Here is a 20,211-nt window from a genome sequence, read left to right on the forward strand (position 1 = left end):
CCTCGAAAAATCCAGTGAATATATATGTATATTTTTTACTGTTTATCTCGCTTTTTTTCTACCCCTCAATTCTAGTGGTATCTTTCTCTTTAACTCTGCCTCTTTTATATATAAGTATATGTATATATATAGACCATCAGTTGATTTCAGAGTTTGGCAGGGCTCATTTTAGAGTTGAAAATTATGCAAGAGTTATGGACGAGAATTGGAAATGATCGTGACTGAGAATATTCAAACGAACATGGGAGAAATTGAGTTTAGCCAGTTATAATATATATGGCTTCATAGTGATCCAGATTTAACACTGTTATATACTGTAGTTAAATTTTATAAATTATTCTTTCTCCAAGTATCTTTTTCTTCTATCTATATATTATTGAAATTATATTTTATTATTGTATTATTTTTAGGAATGAAATTTTACTGTAAAAAATGTAAATAGTAAGAAGAAAGAATTATTGTTTAACTTGAACGACATAAATAGAAACGAAGAGACGTTTGAAAAAATAATATGAAAAAGTCATATGTCGGTATGTTGAAAAAGTTTGGAGTAATGTATATAGATCTAGGTTTGTAAATGACTAGTTTTTATTTTTTTAAATAATCTACTTGCTCTCAATATAGATAGAGTTAAAATGAAAAAAAAAAAAAAAATGTAGTTTACATGCGCGCGTGCGACACGTCGGTTAAATTTATATTCCTTCCTTTTGAAAAACCATTTGTGTATACAATAGGTTTAATATTATATCTATATATACAACTTGTACTGCACGCAAAGTGTATAAGTCATGTATATCTTTACCTATAACAATGTCAAGTGGTGTTGTTTGAATGGCTTGAAGTATTACTAACAATGAGCAACATCGTGGTTCTATTGTCGCGTGTAAGTAAAACGATAGAGTTCAAAATATATATATAGACATATAATTTGTTGAATAAAGACAGAAAGCTATGAATCGATCTTGTGCCGTCAGATGCCGACACAAGTATCCGTTTGCTTGGCACTCACAAAGTCCATGTTTACCAATCTTTTTCACTCTTATTTCAACATCAATTTTTATATCATTTTTTTTTTTTAACCTCATGATTTTCACTGCCTTCATAATATTATGATTATCAAGTATATTTCTATTCATAAAAATAAAAAATAAAAAATAAAAAATTATGAATAGAAAATACACTGTATCAATATTATATCATAAAATAGAAATAAAAAAGAAGAAAAAATAGTCAACGATTACTAGCAAAATATATATTTGAAGAAAAAAAAAAATTAACTAAAAGCTTATATTGACAAAAAATATTATTTTGATTTGTTTGTTTGATTTTTTTTGTTGTTGATAAAATAGAGACAAATATATATGTATTTTAGTTAAGAGATTGTAAAAAGCTCAATAAATTGATGTTGATATATGAGTAAATGCATTTTGGTCCCTTGTCCAAGAAAGGACACGTTCTAGTAAAAGCCAAAGATGGCAGCAGGACAGCAATTGAAAGAGCTTCAAGGAAAAAATAAAAATACAAAAAGAAAGAACGAAGACTTTTCAACGAGAAAGAAGCTAGGGTAAGTGCTTTTTGTCGGAAAATTATATGATATAGCAAAGTTGAGAATAACGTGCGGGTGGTTTTTTTTTTTTTTTTTCGCCTTGGTTTTTCTCGTACTCCAATGTCGGATTAGAAAATATGATTAGCTTTGTGAGGGGTAAAATGGTGGTTATGGGTATACACACAGGACACTCTCTGGAAGACCATGTCTTGAAGTAAAATGAGAATGACAGAGGGCGAGAATGGAAATAAGAAAAAATAAATAAATAAAGTAAGTATGAGGGTAAAAAAAAAAACAAAAAAGAGGGCTTGGATGAGGAAAATGAAAGTAGAATATAGAACCGAGAGTATATATATGTATGTGATACTTTTTATATATTATTATATATGTTGGTTATAGGCTGCGAATTTTATGTATTGCTCTAGTCTTGGCTACTATACGTGACAGCCTCCAACATCATATATCAACTCACTGACTTGGCAATTTTTCCTTGTCAACATATACAATACTAAACATTGTATCATTTGAAAATTGATAAAAAAAGATAAAACATATGCTGGGAAATAATAAAATAATAATGAATTATATTATTTTTGACCTTTAAAATTAATGGAAAAATTAGATATAATTATTAGTTGTTTTCCTTTTTTTTTTTGTGAATTTTATTAAATTATTATTGATGAATTTGAAAAAAAAAGGAATTAGTTGTTTTATTTATAAAGTAACTATAGTCTTAAAAGATAAAAAATTTTATTATCTTTTTATTCTTTTTTTACATGTTTTCAACTGTCGAAAAGCTTGCTTAGAATTTCAACTCTTTGAATATCACTTCTTTCACCATCATTTTATGCTTGTTACTTTTTTACAAAAAGCTTTTTGTGAAAATAAATAAAAAAAAAAATTCACTGAAAAATTCTGTTAACTAACTGACTGTATACAATGTGAATTTTTTAGTTTTTATATGTGAACAAACATTGTCATATATTCCATCAACGAATGACATGACTTTATAAATTCATTTTTCATCTTTTTCAAAAATTTATACATTCACAGCAATCACGACAATTTTATAAACATATAGAGAATGTAAAAAAAAAAAAAAATATTGCTTTCACAAGGACAACTGTTATTTGTTGTGTACAAACACTTGAATGTAAAATTAAGTTTTATAAAAAAGTCGTTTTTCTATACTTTTTAAATTTACAAAGAAAAAAAATATATATACTTTTAAATTAAAATATAAATTTCAAATTTAATTATCCTTGAAAATTAGATGTTTATGTTATGGTTCGAAGAGCACTCTTAAAAAAAATATGTGTGTATTTATTTGAATTGAAAAAAGGCAAAAAAAAAAAAAAAGGAATAAAAAACAGTATAAGTATTTGTTGCGAAAATAAAAAAGAAAAAAAAGAAAAGACACTCGAAACATGACGAGTTCATATATAGCTCTTGGGGGTTCTCGACGATGAGTATTTCCCAGAGGAGGTACCCCAGGAGTCAATTCATCAGTCGGCCCTACGCAGACATTATACACTCGTGCTGCATAATAAGACGAGTAGAGGCCAATTTTTACGGCCAATTTTAGCTATATCGCTTCATTTTCAGCCCCTGGGTCATTTTTACTTTTATTTTTTTTCGTATATACCTTCAAACTTGAGTCGATCCAAATGACTCAATACAATATGTACACAAAATTATGTATCATTTATACAAAACTTAAAATATATATATTTTTTTTTATTTAAAAAAAAACCCCTTTTGATGGGAAAGTTTTAATCATCCGGGAAAACAAGTTGTGCTGATGACACACGTTCCAGTGATCGATAACGTCCGAAAACGATCAGTTCCACACCCAATGCCTTCAAATTCTCTACCCCCTGAATCTCCAATTGTCCACCCTATTTATTTATTTTTTTTTATCGTTCTTTTTTTTTATACTAACCCCCTTTCTCAATTTTTTGTATAACCCTATATATAAACGTGAAAACTAACTCTTAAAAAAAAAGGGAAAAAACATTCCGATCAGAAATATTGTATCGATTTTATTTGTGTTTAATGTTAAGAACCATGTATGCGTATAGTTTCACATATATCTTGTAATTTAAAAAATAGGGAGCTTTTATTTCACCCCCTTCTTCTATACAAATACAAGCAATATATTTTTCATCGTTAGTTTATCCATGATTCGTCATTTATTATTAAAAGAAAAAAAAAAAAAAAAACTAAAACCCATTTTAATAGGAAAAATGATTAATAACTATCTATTTAAAAAAATATTCTATAATTTTTTTTTGTATCTATTTTTTATTTTAATGTTTCATTGTTATTATTATTAAATATATTTAATTTTTTTCAACAAGCTAAAGAGTTAGAGGGGTGAGTTTTATAATCAGGTGTCCAAAAAGCTGTCCATCTCATTTATGACAACGATCGGTCAGTGTCCGCCCTATATTTTAACTTTGGATTAAATTGAAGAACAAAAACAAACCACTCGACCACTCAACTCTTGTTGATTCTTTGGATTAAAAAATTTTTTTGACCAACCCAGATTAATTATTATTGATACATATATAAATAAGAGGGTTTAACATTTAAAAAATTGAATAATAAATTGAATCCTTTTTCTTTTAAATGGATAAACATATATAATTTGACTGATTTGATCGAGTTAAGTTTGTTGACAATTTACAGTATCAATCATGTTTTTGAAAAATTGAAGGGTTTGACCCAAGACAACCAAGCAAACTAAATCAATAAATTAAATTGAAAATAAATAAATAAAACGACTATAAGAAAAATAATGAAAAAAAAAAAAGAAAAAAATATTCTTATTACATCATGCATTGGATCAATTACTGTGAGAGAAGATGGCTCGATCGAACGAACTCCTTCTCTGGTCCCTGAACCTCTTTTAACCCACCCCTATTTATCTGGGAGGCAAGCGAGCTCCTCAGCATGTGTGGAGATGAGTCAAGGTAGGAGAAAAGCAAGTATAATATGGAAGACGAACGAAACAAGTGGAGAAGAATAAGTTTAAAGAAAAAATAAAAAATAAAAAAAAAAATAACTAGTATATAGAGGGTGGACGTTAGGCCGGAGGCGTTGGGACGCTGGCTAAAGATTCTAGAGGTGGTGGTGTAAAATATGGATTTATCCCTCCTCATCTAGAAAAGTTGGATCTTCCTTCTATCCACCTCACGTATACATTTACCCCGATCTATTTTTTTTTCTTCACATATGTATATACATAAATAAATATGAGCATGTGAGTGTGTGGGTGTATGTATTAATGTAAAAAGAGTATATAAGACTAAGATAGACAAAAAAGAAAAAGAGATAATATATATTTTCCTCATGTGTGACGTCATACACATATAAGAAGGCAAGCTATAGCATCTTCCCATTACGTGTGGGGTGTTGTGGCTCGTTTGTTAGACGGGACCGGTTGGTCAGGACTCGAGGGAGATACACGCGAATACGCGAGAAGGGATCAACACATACATACACATATTCATCTATGAGAAAATGACTTTCTTTGTATTGGTAAATGTCTCAAAAATAAGAATAAAAAAAAATTAAGGACAAGAGGGGCATGTTTTGTTACTGTTTTATTCGTATGGGCGTATATGAAACGCGCGTTTCCATTTAGTTATATTTTCTTACCTCACTCTGTACTCCATGTGCATATGTATATGTGGGTAAAAAAAATATATGTATATTATAATAGTGCACCCTGAGGGTGGAGAAAATTTCAAGATAAAGAAAAAATACATACTCTCATACACACCCACACACATGCCTTAAAAATAACCAAGAAAATTCTTTTAACTTGAACAATGGAAAATTTATAATAGAAAAATGAATATTTTTTCTTTGTTGTTACTATTATCATTTTTAATATAATTATATTTTAGATTGATTGTTATTATTATTTGGAAAAAGATGTGTATGTGTTGGCAATGAAAGTAGTATGAAAGATTAATTTATTGATTTTTTTTATAATTATATTTTCATTTAATTTTTATATTGAAATTTTAGGTATACATATATATCAGCATCTTACATATTGATCCTGAGACCACACCAGCCAGGGTAAAAGTGTCAGAGGATCTTCACATATCATATTTTCACATATGAAAGTTTTTGAATAGTATATGTATGCATATGTATATGTGTATAAGTAGAAATGATATTATACTATATAGCATAAAATGGAAATATAGAAGTAATATCTTTACACATGGGTTTTATATCTCATGGGGTAATTTAAAATGCGATTACGGAATGGGGTATACTCTGAAAAGGGATCAGAAGTATTCGTTGGGTGGACATAAGAATAGCTAATACCAAAGAATACGAAAAAAAAAAATGAAAATAAAGGAAAAAAAAAAAATGCTAAAAAGAGAAAAAAGAATGGTTAGATAGTCCAAGGAAGTGAGAGATAATTTTTTTTTTTTTTTTTTTCATTTTGGACGGGTTTAGAAGGGCAGTATAAGGACGGTTGGGAGGAAAAGCAAGAGGTGGTTGGAAAAAATAAATTGAGAAAATAAAAAAAAAAAAAAAAAAAATGTATGAGAGAAAAGGATGCTTGGTTGGGTGCCTGGATGGCTGCCATTAAAAGATTTCACCCCCACCGATGCCCATATATAAGGGTGAGTAATCTGAGTGAGTCCACCCCTTCTTTCTTATGTTTTTTTCTTTATTTTCTCACCCAACCCGCATCAATATCCTCCCACTTTTTTCTCATTCTGGTCACCCTATATGCCAGTACCATCTTTATACCATATACCCCCTTCATTTCAACCGAGCAAACGAACAAAATAAATATAAGAATATAAAAAATAAAAAAATTATATTATAAAAAAAAATATAGAGAAAATAAGAGAAAGATAAAAGTTAAGAATACGTCCGACGCAAACTCGCGTGTGTGTCTATCTACTTATGTATGCCACCCTTGGGTGTGGACACTTCGAGCAAGGGGAAATCTATGTGTGCAAAATTTTTCACTCCTACCTTATTTCTTTACTCGTATGCATATGAGAAGATATCCATATATATATAACTCTACACTCACACACACAAACTATATATGCAAACGCTTTAAGAAGAAAACGAAAGAAGGATAGAAAAAAAAAATAAATAAAAAACAAATTGCACATGCATGCGGATGCTGTATTTTTTTTTTTTGATGTGTGTCTGTGTTGGATACATATATCTTTTTACCTGTGGGAGAGAGCCATGCAAAGCAATGCTTCACAAAGACGAGGGATGAAGAAATAAGAATGATAAAATGAGATGAAAAAAAAGCAACAAGAAAAAACTATATGGAAAAAAAGAAAATAGTTAAAATAAATAAATAAAAAAAAAAAGGAAAAGAATCAGAAAATAAAAGAAAAGGGGTCGTTGAAAGAAAACTAGATAGGGGTTGAAGAAATAGATGATGAGAGTATCAGAAGAGACCTCACATATATATATACAATGAATACACGCATACAGTGAATTAAAAAATAAAAAAAAATAAAATAAATACACATACTGCATGAGTCGCGCGCGCACACGTACGGATTACAGAGGGTAGAATTGGCAGCTCTGATCAATATTCGATTTTTGAAATATCTCTTTCCCCACTGTTAAACTCGGGGACAGTCCCCCTGCCCCGCATTCGACTCTTTCACAAAGGGGGTAGTGAGTTAGGCCACCCGTTCATCTTTGTCATCTCCGTCTTCGTCGTCATCATCGTCGTCCTCGTAGTTTTCTGCATAGACCTCTTTCTCATCTTCATCATTGTCCTCGTCTTTCGTCATCTTGCTTTCTTTGACTCACCCTTTCTCTCTTATAAACGCAATCTCATCTACCTTTTTCATTTTTTTCATTCTTACCTCTCATCAGTCTGTCTCACTTACATTTTATTTTCCCCTGTCGATTCCACCACTTTTAAACTTCCTCCTCACCCTCTTTACGCCGTTGCCAGCACGTTCCTCGAAAGCTCGATACTCCATTTGTATTTTTAAACTGGAATCCTTATATATACGAATGTGCCCGAGACTTTTTTTCCTTCTTCTTTTTCTATCTATTTTTTTTTTCTTTTTTATTCTTACTTTGTCTACCTCACCAGCTTCTTCATCAGCGTCACCATTACCACTGCCATGTACACTTTGTAATTTTTTATCTTACTCTCTTTTTTGCATATTTTTATTTTAGAAAAAATATCCCTCATCTATTTTTTTACAACATACACAATTATGTTTTATTTTTTTCAAATTTATATTCAAATGTTTCGATTGGAATTGTAATTTTGTCAAAAAAATATATATAAATTTGAATGCACAGCCTCAATGTATATTTTATTTTGTTAAAGTTTATACTGAAACATACAAACATAATGAAAAACATGTTAAAATGATTGCTGTAAAAGTTTAGGAAAAAAATACAGGGCAAAAATATATATACGATTCGTTGAAATTTTGAGGAAAATAAGAGGACACTCAATAAGTATATATCTCTCGACTGTACTCAAGACTCTTTTATTTATTTTTGTATTTTTTTTTTTATTTTACATTTACTTTTCTCGTTTATCTTTATCGTTTATTTTATTTATTTTTTTCATCCAGTGCATGTGTAAATATGCGTGATAGAAATTTAAAAAAAAAAACGATGTTGATATGTACGTAACGTATTGTTCGATTTGCATGCATGTACGACAAAAATCCCTTCGGTATTTTGTCACTCGTGCGAGTATATGAGTGACAGTGACACAGGTGCATTTTTAACCTTATACTTTTTCATTCCATTTTTTATTTTCGTAAAGAAATTGAAGGAAAGAAAAGACACTGGTGTAGTCGTGCGAAATGCAGTCATACATAAGTATAGACTTATACACACACACACACACACACGCAAAAATGATACATTTCTTTCTCATTGAATTGGAATATATATATATGTGTATTTTAAATTTCTTTTTGTACATCTCACGTGTGTGACAACAAAAAAAAGCTTGCAACGACGATGACGAGAACGATGATGACGACAAGTGATGGAATTTTTCAAGTCGTTTAGAATAAATCACGACATTTTTTGCCTCTATAAACAGTTTATTAAAAATTTTTCACTTATGCATGTATAAAAATACACACATTGTATATGCACATGACGATTAAAGACTCTGCTTGAATATGCCTTTGAGCATATCTATTTATTTATTTTTTTTTTCTTTATTTTCTACCAACTGATAATCAAATTTTTTCATTTTTTTTTTTCAACCGCTTGATGGAGAAACGTTGTGGAAAATTTTCTTTGATCTCACCTCAGTTACCACGTGAGTGAAAAATGAAGAAAAAAAAAAAAACATTTTTACCTTTTTCCACATACATCGTCACAATTTACAGTAAAAATATCTTGAAAAAAAATTTTGTTTGAGATTTTTTATAAAAAAAAAAAAAAAAATAATAATAAAATAAATATAAACAAAAATATAACCTAGAACATAAAAGAGAGTATAAAATTGAAAAGAAAAACTTATCAGATAAAATTGAAAATAAAAAAAAAATTAGTAGAAATGCAAAGAGAGAATAAAAAAAGGAAAAAAAATTGGGCGTCTGACACATAAGGTTTTTACTACTTGCTGAGAGGGATCCTTAATGATGAAAGAAAGGGTAATGAATTTGTCTCCCAATAGACCAAAGCATTGACGTCGAATCACTGGACAGTAATTAGAAGGGTGAACCGTCGATCCCTCATTAATGTTTGTTGATTGGCTGTGAGCATCACGTGGGCAGACACTCGCAAAATCAAGCAGGGGTTGTGAGTAAGCAATGATATATATATGTATAGTTTGTTTCTAGGCTTCAACTGGCCACGCCTATCCCCTTTTCATACCACTCGTTTGCAATATCAAAGGCGGTAACCTCTTGATATATATATTTTCTCTTTCTTTCTTTCAGTACTGCACAAATTAATTACTACGCCCACTCGACAAATGAGATCTTGCTCTTGAGTATGCGCGCAATGCGGTCAATCTTGATATCGATTTCTCTTTTTTTTATTTTTTTTTCCTTTCATTTGCCTATTTTTTACTCAATGAGGAATTTAATTTCCTGATAAATTATTATGCAGTGTGAGTTTAAATTATCCTTTTCCATCAGTAAACTTTAATTAAATTAAAACAAAAAAAAAAAAAAATTAAATGAAATCTGTCAAATAATAATTATAAAATGTAAATTTAAAAATATTTATAAATTAATTAATTAAATTTAGTATATTATGATTATATAAAATAATTATATTTGATTAATTCCATCAGTAAATTGGCTGCTGATGGAAATAAACTGAGAAAGTTAAATTAAATTATTTTCTCTATTTTTTTTTCTCTTTCATTAATCAATTTTATGAATTTTATTGTATGCTATATAAAATTTTATCTTGCTCTTTTTCATTTATATATATAGAATATTATTGAAGCTATTTGATAATACACTGTCCCGTGGATGAGTTGAAGTTGTACTCACAAGTATATATATACAGTCGATTAGCCATGTAAATCCCATGCAAATTGGTTGGGATAGCGCCTTCAAGAGGGTTTGATTGGCCACTCAGTGAATACACTGATTGGATTGCTGCTTGCCCGGCTAATCACGCAATTACTCTGTCTGACTTTAATTTTATCCTTAATTAAATCCAATCTCAGTAAGATGGAACAAACGTGAGCTGGCAATGTTATGCTGATGTTGTTATTATTATTCATTTCTTTTTTTTTTTTTTCATTCAAAGTAAATCTGTCTTTTTTTAATTTTTATAAAATAATTTATATTGAAAATAGCTGTGTATAGAATCAAGGGGTTGATTAATATATACATAAAAGTAAGCTCGGTTAGATAATTAATTTATATGAATTTTCATCAAACTAAATTGCCTCGTATTTTCTCTCCGGGCTTTATGATACTGTTATTATCACTATTTATTTTTAAAAAATTTATTTTTTTTTTATTTCAATATTATTAACTTGTTAATAAATATATTTTTTTATTAATTCTATTTTTTTTTATTTACAAGAAGAGAATATATATAAGCAATATTTATTACATCAGTTTTACTTTGTATATTTTTTCCTCAAATAAATGAACACAAAAAAAAAAATCTAATAACAATTTATTATATTATTTTTGTTTTTATCATAATAGAGAGCTAGAACAATTTATTTCTTTAGTAAATGGAGGGACATGAGTGGGTGGTGAGTGGGTGGTGGTTGGAAATGAAAAGAGAGTGAGAATTAAAAAAAACAAAGATGAAAATAACAATAAAAAAAAATCAACTGGAGGAGGAAAAAAGAAAAGCGATTGGTCTGGGAAATATACGAAAAGCTGACAAACGACCCTGTTGACGTTCGCCCTCGTTGAAACAACACACGAGACCGAAGGCTCGTTCACTTGTTCACTCGTCCTTCATATTTCATTTTTGCCAACACCCCCTATTGCCCAGCAATAACTGCAAGAAACACCCCACCACCCTTTACCATTCCATTACACACACGCCCCAACCTTTTACTTCAACTTTGTTTACTTTTTTTTTTTTTTTTTTTTTACACTTTCAAACAATAGAAAGATTAATTTCTGATATATCCTACTGGACTTTGATCATAAATTCTTTTTTTATATTTCGATAAGAGTGCATGAATGTATATTTTTTTTTTTCAGCTCTACAATAAAATAGTATAAAGTGAATATTTTTATATATGGTTGATGGCGGGTGGACTTTGCAAATAAATAATCTTCCAAGAAAGTTTCCATTAAAAAAGTGGAATATATTCTCAAGTAATCCACCAGTAGTTTGTGCATTTTTATATGAATATTTCAAAGTTTTTATTTTGTTTTTTTTTTATATATTTTCTCTACTTCTGAGAAAATGAAATGGATGTGTCTCGTCGGAGGGAAAATCACTCCCTTGTCGGCTCACTTAGCAACCAGCTGGAAGTGTACTGTAAGAGCCAAGTGCTTGCTGGACAATTTAATCCACCGAAAGTAAGAAATAACCCTCAGATTTTAACGTCTCTATACCACATATTTTTATTTTTCTTATTATCATTATGATGGTTATTATTATTTTTCATTCCCTCAGCAAATAATCTCATATATGCACATATATGAGCACTTGAAATATGCATATATATATTTTTCCTTCTTACCATCAACTTAATTTATTTGAGCGCGAAGCGAGAAGGTAATTTTGTTTAATTTATTAAAACTCTGGCCTGAGGGGTGAGAATGTTGCTCCGTCTACTTGAGCAAACCGTCTATATAACGACGTAATCCTCTAAAAAGTTATAAACTTACAAGGTACATTTTTAAAATAAAAAGGAGGACACACGAGACACTCTCACCAAGACTATATACTAAAACTTTATTTATATTTATACAATGTACATATAGCTATATGTTTATATAATTTTATATATATATTTTTTGGTATATTAAGGTATGTGTTTTTTTGTAGGTGTAGTGTAACACTGCCACTTTTGTCGACGTAGTGGCGAGTTAGTGTAAGCATAGATATACTTGAAAACTAGCTATCCCCAACGGGTGACACACCCCAGTGAGAAACACTCTTGACGTTTTTTATTGCCTCGCATTTCACGTCTCGTTCCACCAGCGCTCTTCTGCATATTTATACGGACTACTGGATACCTACCCCATTACGTTGACTGCCGTATCTACTTTAGTCCTTTTCCATCCGTTAAATTCCAGAATATAAAAAATGAAAAATATATATATATTTGACAAATAATTGTATATAAGTAAAATTATAAATTTTTTTTTTAGTTAGAATTTGAGTAAATTGAAAATTAAAATATTTTTCCAGCAAATGATTATTTAAATTTGATTATCTTTTGATGAAAAAAAAATTATTTACATGTATATGTCAAATGTTAAATGAGTTGAAAAATTGATTGTATTTATTATGCCAAAATATTTAATATGCATATTGTAATTTTCATTTGATTGAAGTAGCCGTATGTAATCAAACATTTGGCCAGCTTGCGGCTTCATAGGGGGATGATAAAAAACCACCACTACTTTAATATTGTACAGTCTCATTTGAGCGTCGATTTCACATTCAAATTTCTTGACAATTAAATTAACGAACAAAAGAGCAACGGCCGTTTGATCCGTTCCATTGGCTTCAACTATAGTCTACATTATTATAAAATACGCAGTTGAATATACATATAACTTTTATATATATCCATTTACAACAAAATTATACAGACATATTTTAAAAAGCACATAGTCCCCTAAAATATCCTGCAAGACTATCCACAAAGTGGCGCCCTCAATTATGAATAATTTGGAATACAAATTTTGCCTAATATATAAATTTTTTTCCACGTCCGGTCAACAAACAAAAGAATAAATAAATATTGTATATATAAAATATAAATAAACATACAGGATTTTTTAAAATTATAATTTAAATTTATTTAAATTATATTATTTTTTATTTGTGTTATAATAATTGGTCATTCACTTTGACGCTATCAAAATTGACCGGAACAAAAAAATAAAAACAAGAACCTATGCAATTATCGAAGACGGTAAAATAAAAGCCAGAAGTCTATCGTGGTATATCTATTGCAGATCGAATTAAATATACAAATAGCCTGGTAGTTTTATATTTGTGTTATTAAGGTACCTTTATATTGTCCCTAATTAATCTGACTAGCCGACGGGCACACTCGAACAACAGATGCCAGGATCAGCTAAATTTAAATTTATTATTTTAGCAACTAGAAAAGGCTATATATGAAAGCCAATGAGGAGAATTAAATAATAAAAAATAAAAAAAGACAAAATGATAGATAAAATAAGATACAAGATAAAGACAAAAGAAGATAAAAAAGAAAAAAAAAAACAATAAAATAAATAAAGAAGGTAAAAAAAGTAAAAGAAAAAAAAATTAGAAAAAATCACCCTGAGACTGCGTCACCTGCTACCCGGTACCAAGACTACTGTCCACTTCCCATTTTTTTTTTTTTTTTTTTTCATTGTCATATTATTTTTCTTCATCTTGGTTTTTTTTTATTTCATTATTTTTTTATTTTAATCTTATTTTACCACCTTTCATTTGGTGTTTTTTTTTTTTTTGGAGAATTTACTTGAATTTCCTTCTTCATTTCATTCTACTGGGAAGGTATTGCTCTTGATGTTTCAAATATATATATATTTCAGTCTGCACACAATCAAACGTTTAATTCAATTAAGAATATTTGATCAATACTTGAATGTATAAATATATAGCTTGACTCAAGTGAATTTCCTTTAATTTGCTTTTGCTTCCACACTTTATTTCCTTGTCTATCTTATTTTTACAGTCTCAGTGTCTATTTCACTTGGTCGTTTTTTTTTTTTTTCTTTTTAATTTTGTTCTGTCTAGTAATGGAGAAATAGGCAAATGGAAAGACACGAATACTTGTTATAGCAGTCCAGAGAGTTTAATGTACGAGTTGCCAATCAATGGCCACGTAGACACAATGAAATTGGTTGCAATATTCAGTGGCCTTGTCGATTGCCAATTATCCCACGATCAATACCACTTGTAAATAATAGAAAGCAAATGTAAAATTAAAATAAAAAAATATAATGAAATAATTAAAATAGAAAATAAATGTCTATTGTTTAATCGATATTTTTGAAAATAAAAAAAAAAATGCTATCATAAATAAATACTAAATAAATGTAGAAAAAAATATTAAAATACTATTTTTTGTTAAATTATTATTATAAAAATTTAATTTAAAGTATTTTTTAATCAATTTTTTAATTTAAAATGTTCAAGTTTTATATTTTTATTCAGTATTTATATTTCATTTAAATTATTATTATTATTTGTTTATTTTAAAAATAAATCTGAGTAAAACAGAAGATAATTTGAGTATAAATTCTTCAGCAGTATGCACATAAATACAGCTAAAATAAAAAGATATAAAAAAATGTAAAAATTGTTTAAAAAAAATAAATAAATAAAGTTTAAAAATTGTAAGATAAAGGTTTGATTTTAAGTTGTAAAACAAGAGCAAATCATTGAGTCAGCTGAAAGAGGAATTTCGTTGTTGTATTTGTTTGTTCACCAAGGTGAGTATTTTATTTTTATATATTTTATTTTTTTGTAAAGTCGTTTCTGTTTGGTTTGATTGACTAACGTCAGTCATGGATATATATACAAACAACTATAGAAACCGAAAAAAAAAAAAATAAAAATAACTAAACTCTTTTTTTTATCATGTGTATAAAAGCGCGGGCTATAAGAATCCCCCTATTTTGTATGCCATGTAGATAAGTACAGTCGGAATAACAAATGTCCATTCGGTGGGGTCACATCGTCATTATTATACGCGCAAACAAATTTTCTATGCGGATTTGTTGGACCTCCGTGAAGGTGAAGGTGTATCGTGAATTTTTTATATATCTGTAAAAAAAATTACAAGAAAAAATTGTCATTTAAATTATCAAACGTTTTATAAAAAAAAAAATTTCAAACAATATCCTAAATAAAGAAAAAAAAATACACAAAATATAGACATTAAAATTTGTTATTTTACAATAATCTAAAATAATAAAAAATTCAAATATAAAATTAAAAATTAATTATTAAAAAAATGTATACAAATTTTTTTTACAAAAATAAATAATAAATTGTACTTAGCAGTCAAATAGTCTGTATAATAGATGAATGTACTGAGAAAAAAAAAAAAAAATTACTATGTCCATATAACATACATGTATACATATAAATATAAATAAATATATATATTTGTTGCGTAAATAAGAGGGTGCAAGTTATAACCAGACTTTATGACATCCACACTCGCGTTATTTTATTATTCTTTAGTCATGTGTATTATGCACATAGAATGTGGATAGTAACAAAGTAGATATATAAGTGAAAAAAAAAAAATAATGTAAAATGAAAGATAATAATAATGGAGGTATGGTAAAAATTTTGTAAAATGTGTATGTGTGCACAATTCATGTCAAGTTGAATATTTTTAGTAGAAAAAAAAAAAAAAACAGACAAACGATCTGTATACCACTTAAAACAATTCGTGCGTGTATTTCACATAGACACATACATATTTAAACATATGAGGATTTTATGTCTTGTGTGTTTATCATGGCATACAGAAGACACTCGCATATATATATGTTGCAAGTGCAGGTAAATGTGAATATATGTTTGAAGAGAAGTGCATATACATATACACATAGACAGTCTGTTTTTACTATATGTAAGAGGGCCATAAAAATAGTAACATTGACGACCATCACCAAGTCAAATTGTCTCTTCTCTCTCACACAAAACGATCTGGTGAATAATTTAAAATTCAAATTAAGAAACTAGTCTACAAATTTAAACAATAAACGATCAGATTCTTCATGATTTAAATTTAAACGCCAATGGACAATAGAAGTTGCAATGCGGCACACTGACTTTCAATTTATATATTTTAGTCAAATGGTTAAAGCAAGTGCGACGTCTTTTAAAATTATTCATTTCAACTTGTAGTATATAGATACTTTCATGGACCAAAGAATCAACCCCTGTTGCAACTGAAATAACAAAACCAAGTTATCAACTTAGTTTGTTAAAGTCAAAAGCATCATGGAATATTTATCTATTCATTCATTATAATATTGCTACAGTATTTATATATAAATGAATAAAATTTTTAAAAAATTTATTTATGTCAGATAGAAAAATTAAATTCACAATGAATCAAATGAGTTTTTATATATTTTTTTTTATTTTTTATATAAAAATTGTAATTGTGTCCTTTAAACTATAGATTCACGGTCATAAATTTGATGATAATAAGTTTATTCAATGACTTTAAAATACATACAATAATGGAAAAAAATTAATTTTTTTTCTTAAATTTGTTTTTTCATTTGAGAAAAGAAGAGAATAGAAAACAAAAAGATATAAAAGTGTGCATATATATTGAAAAGAATAAAAGTAAATAAGAAAAGAAAAGAAAAAAAGTTTTGCCATTTGATGATGACGATTTGGTTGAATTGAATCCATGAGTATTTTATAGGGCTTTTAAATGTTTATTTTGAAAAAGTGGTGATGCTCCTGACGAGTTGAAACAGTGAAAGATCGTTAGGCGCGGTTGCAGAGACAAAAATCTATTGAATGTCAGATTGAATCTTGTTGGTGAATCAAATTTAGTCAAAATAAATGACCAATGATAATAAGGTAGTAGCAAAAATAAAGAATTGAAAAATAAAAAAGTGAGAAAAAAATAAAGATAAAACAGATAATCATCAAAAAATAGATACAGTAAAAAATCACAAAAATAATTAGATAAAAAAAACTATATAATATCAACAGAAATATAAATATTTTTAATGAAAAAATAATGACAAAAGTATATCGAAATATTTAATAAGAAAAATGAAATTTAAAAAGTTCTTTGTGTGTTAAACTCCTGCAGTTGGGAGATGTAAAGTGCACTTTGAAAAGATAGTTAATATCAAAAAGAAAAAAAAAAACAATAAATCTCTAAATAAATAAAATTAAAATGAATCGATAAAATAAAAATTGTATTTTTTATTTCGTATTTTTACTCTGTTTTATAAATATAAATTTTTTTCTGCAAAAACATTTATACCTTTTTATTCTATCACCAGTCTCATTCGCAAATCTTTTCTCGCTTTTTTTTTTTTATCCCAAGCATTGCCAGCGTGTCCGCTCATAATTGCGATCTACGACGGTTCGCACGATTTATTGTCCAGCGGTATGTGTGGTGAACGAATTCTCAATGTGTGTATGGTTAAAGAATCGCACCTTTTAACATCCAACTTTGGTTTTCTGTATCGAGATTGTCGTCACTGATTGTCCGTTAAGGTAATACACTTTTACCTTCTACCGCGGTATACATATATATTCAACACACCATACAAAATTATACATCGAATTCAAGTTTATAACAACTTGTGATTATTTAACTTTTTTTATTTCAAAAAAAAAATATAATAAAATCAAAACCTTGATCTGGAAAAAATTGAATTAAAATTCCATTTAAATGGAAAAAAAAGAAAAAAAATAATTATATCTGAATAGAATATAAATAAAATGATGAATAATTATTATTTTTTTTTATTTTTGTCATTTATTTGAAGATGTCTCAAGAGTCGTTAGCAAATGGCCGACAGGAAATGTACTGGTCCGTTTTTTTATGTGCTTGGTTAATGATTATTTCAGGGTACTGGTCGGCAGTGAATTCTTCAAAATTATAGGAAAACAAGTCCAAAATGTTTAAGAGAGTGGCCCGAGTAACTATATATACGTGAGGTAGATCCTCTCGCTAGACAACCGGCGCCATTTAAAGTGGCCCATTTAAATTCACGCCACGTAGAGCTTTTTTTGGTCCTCTCTCATCGTAACTTTTTTTTTTTTCTCGTTTAAAAAAAAAAACAATGACTTTAAACGACAATGTGTATTTTGTATTTTTGCACATTATTAAAAATTTTTAAATTAGTAAAAAAAGTTGTTTCTCAACTGGTTATAACAATATCATATATAAAAAAAAAAAAAAGTAAAAAATTCTAGTATAAAGTAATAAAAAAAGTTTTGTATATTACATGTATGTTATTTTTGTCTAAATTGAAAAATAAGTAAACCAATATATGGAAAATAAAAATGAATAAATAAAGAAAAAAAAAAAACACCAAGATGATTATGACAAAATATTGTTTATAATATTCAGCATTATGGTAACTTTGGTTATTCGTTCTCATTTATTATGCATATCCCGATACGTGTTGAAGATTATTCTGCACATGAAACAAAAAAAGTAAATAAATATAACGAATAATATGGCTGCAGTAGTTGCGCAGGACACACGTGTGTAACGAGACACCCCATTGGTTATAAATAAGAATATATATATTTTTTATTACCTTTGTTTTTTTTTTTTTATTTTTTCATTTTTATCTCATACGTGTGGCTTACCTCCCGGATGCATTTTACCATTTTTGATATTCAATTTTTGATACTCCAATTCTTACGAAAAAAATTGAACAATAAATTAAATCAATAACAATTTGAATAAAAATTATAAAAAAAAAAATTGTGTAAATAAAATAAGACCAATTTTCCATCAGTTCTGTAAATTGAATATTCTTTTTTTTTTACTTGTATATATTTTTTAATGAAATGATATTAAATATTGTTTTTTATAAATTTTTTTATTTTATTATAATTCTAATTTCATTTATTTATTTATTATTATATTTTAAAATAAAAAGTATTATTTTTTTTGAAATCAATTTATCGTATAGAATTGCAATTTATTAAAATTTTAATAATGTTTTTTTCAAGATAAATTGCCAGTGTCAGCAATGAGTCAATATATATCGATGAATTGATGATAGTTGACATTACCAAAGACCCTGATAAATTTTAAGTATTTTTTATTTTTTCTGCGGTAAATAAATTTCTAAGCAAGAGAGTGAGATTCTCATGATCCATAAAAATTTCTTCGACATTTTTAATTTGCCTCAAACAAAATCACCATCATTTTCAATCTGTCGATCTCAGAAAACTCTCTGATGCAACAAACATGCTTTTTTTTTTCTTCCTCAACGAAATAAAAATTATACAAAATAATAATAATAATCAAGGAAAAATCAACCAATCAATAATCAGTGATGTGAGAAAAAAAATTTATAAAAATATATCTTTTAATTTTTAATATTTCCTCCTTCTCATCAATAAAATACAGACTAAGAGAAATGAAATAAAAATTCCTTGATTTTCAAGTTTCTACGAATAAGTAATTACTTAATTTCAATGCAATCCAAGTGCAACACAGTATAACATAAATTTATACATGTCATTTGTGACACATAATGCGAACCGAGGAATTCAACATTTATATAAAAGTTCAACGTACCATTCACGGTAATTTTCTTCAACGATTGACAACACACATAAGCAACCTTTTTTTATCATTCTTTATATATATTTTTTATTTATATATTTATATATTATTTTTTTTTTTTAAACGGTATATTTTTTTATTATTATCATCAGGATTGTGAGTGAATGAGTAATTTAATTTTAAAAAAACAGTTCGCGTACAAGTTAAAGAATAATCATGTGAATGTTTGTGTAATGTTTTAAAAAATCAAAAATCAATATAACTATATATACAAGTGTATAATCAAACAACTAGACATGATAAAACAAATCGATGTCATTTTATTCTGGATAAAATATACCACTTAAAATAACGGCATTAAATAAATAAAATACTTGGTATTTATATTACTTAAAAATTTCTAATTCAAAGCAATGAATTTGTACTTTAAATAAGCACAAACACACACACATAAATTATATATTGATTAATCCATACAAAATATTTGATACAAACAAGAAACTAATTTTCAACTTGCATACATAGAATTCCAAAGTAGAAGCTATATAGTGGATGATGGTTAAAATCGCTTTCTACATCTTCTCTGACTGGACAATTAATCCAGACAAGCATCAGTGGCTCTTTGTGTTTCACCACGAGATTTACCATCAAAAGGAAATGTCCAAAAGATTCAAGGATACACACATAAAAAAAAAAAAAAATTAAATTTCGTGATGAAGGTGAAGAA

The sequence above is a fragment of the Aphidius gifuensis genome, linkage group LG3 (genome assembly GCF_014905175.1).
Source record: "Aphidius gifuensis isolate YNYX2018 linkage group LG3, ASM1490517v1, whole genome shotgun sequence".
In the NCBI taxonomy this organism is placed as follows: domain Eukaryota; kingdom Metazoa; phylum Arthropoda; class Insecta; order Hymenoptera; family Braconidae; genus Aphidius; species Aphidius gifuensis.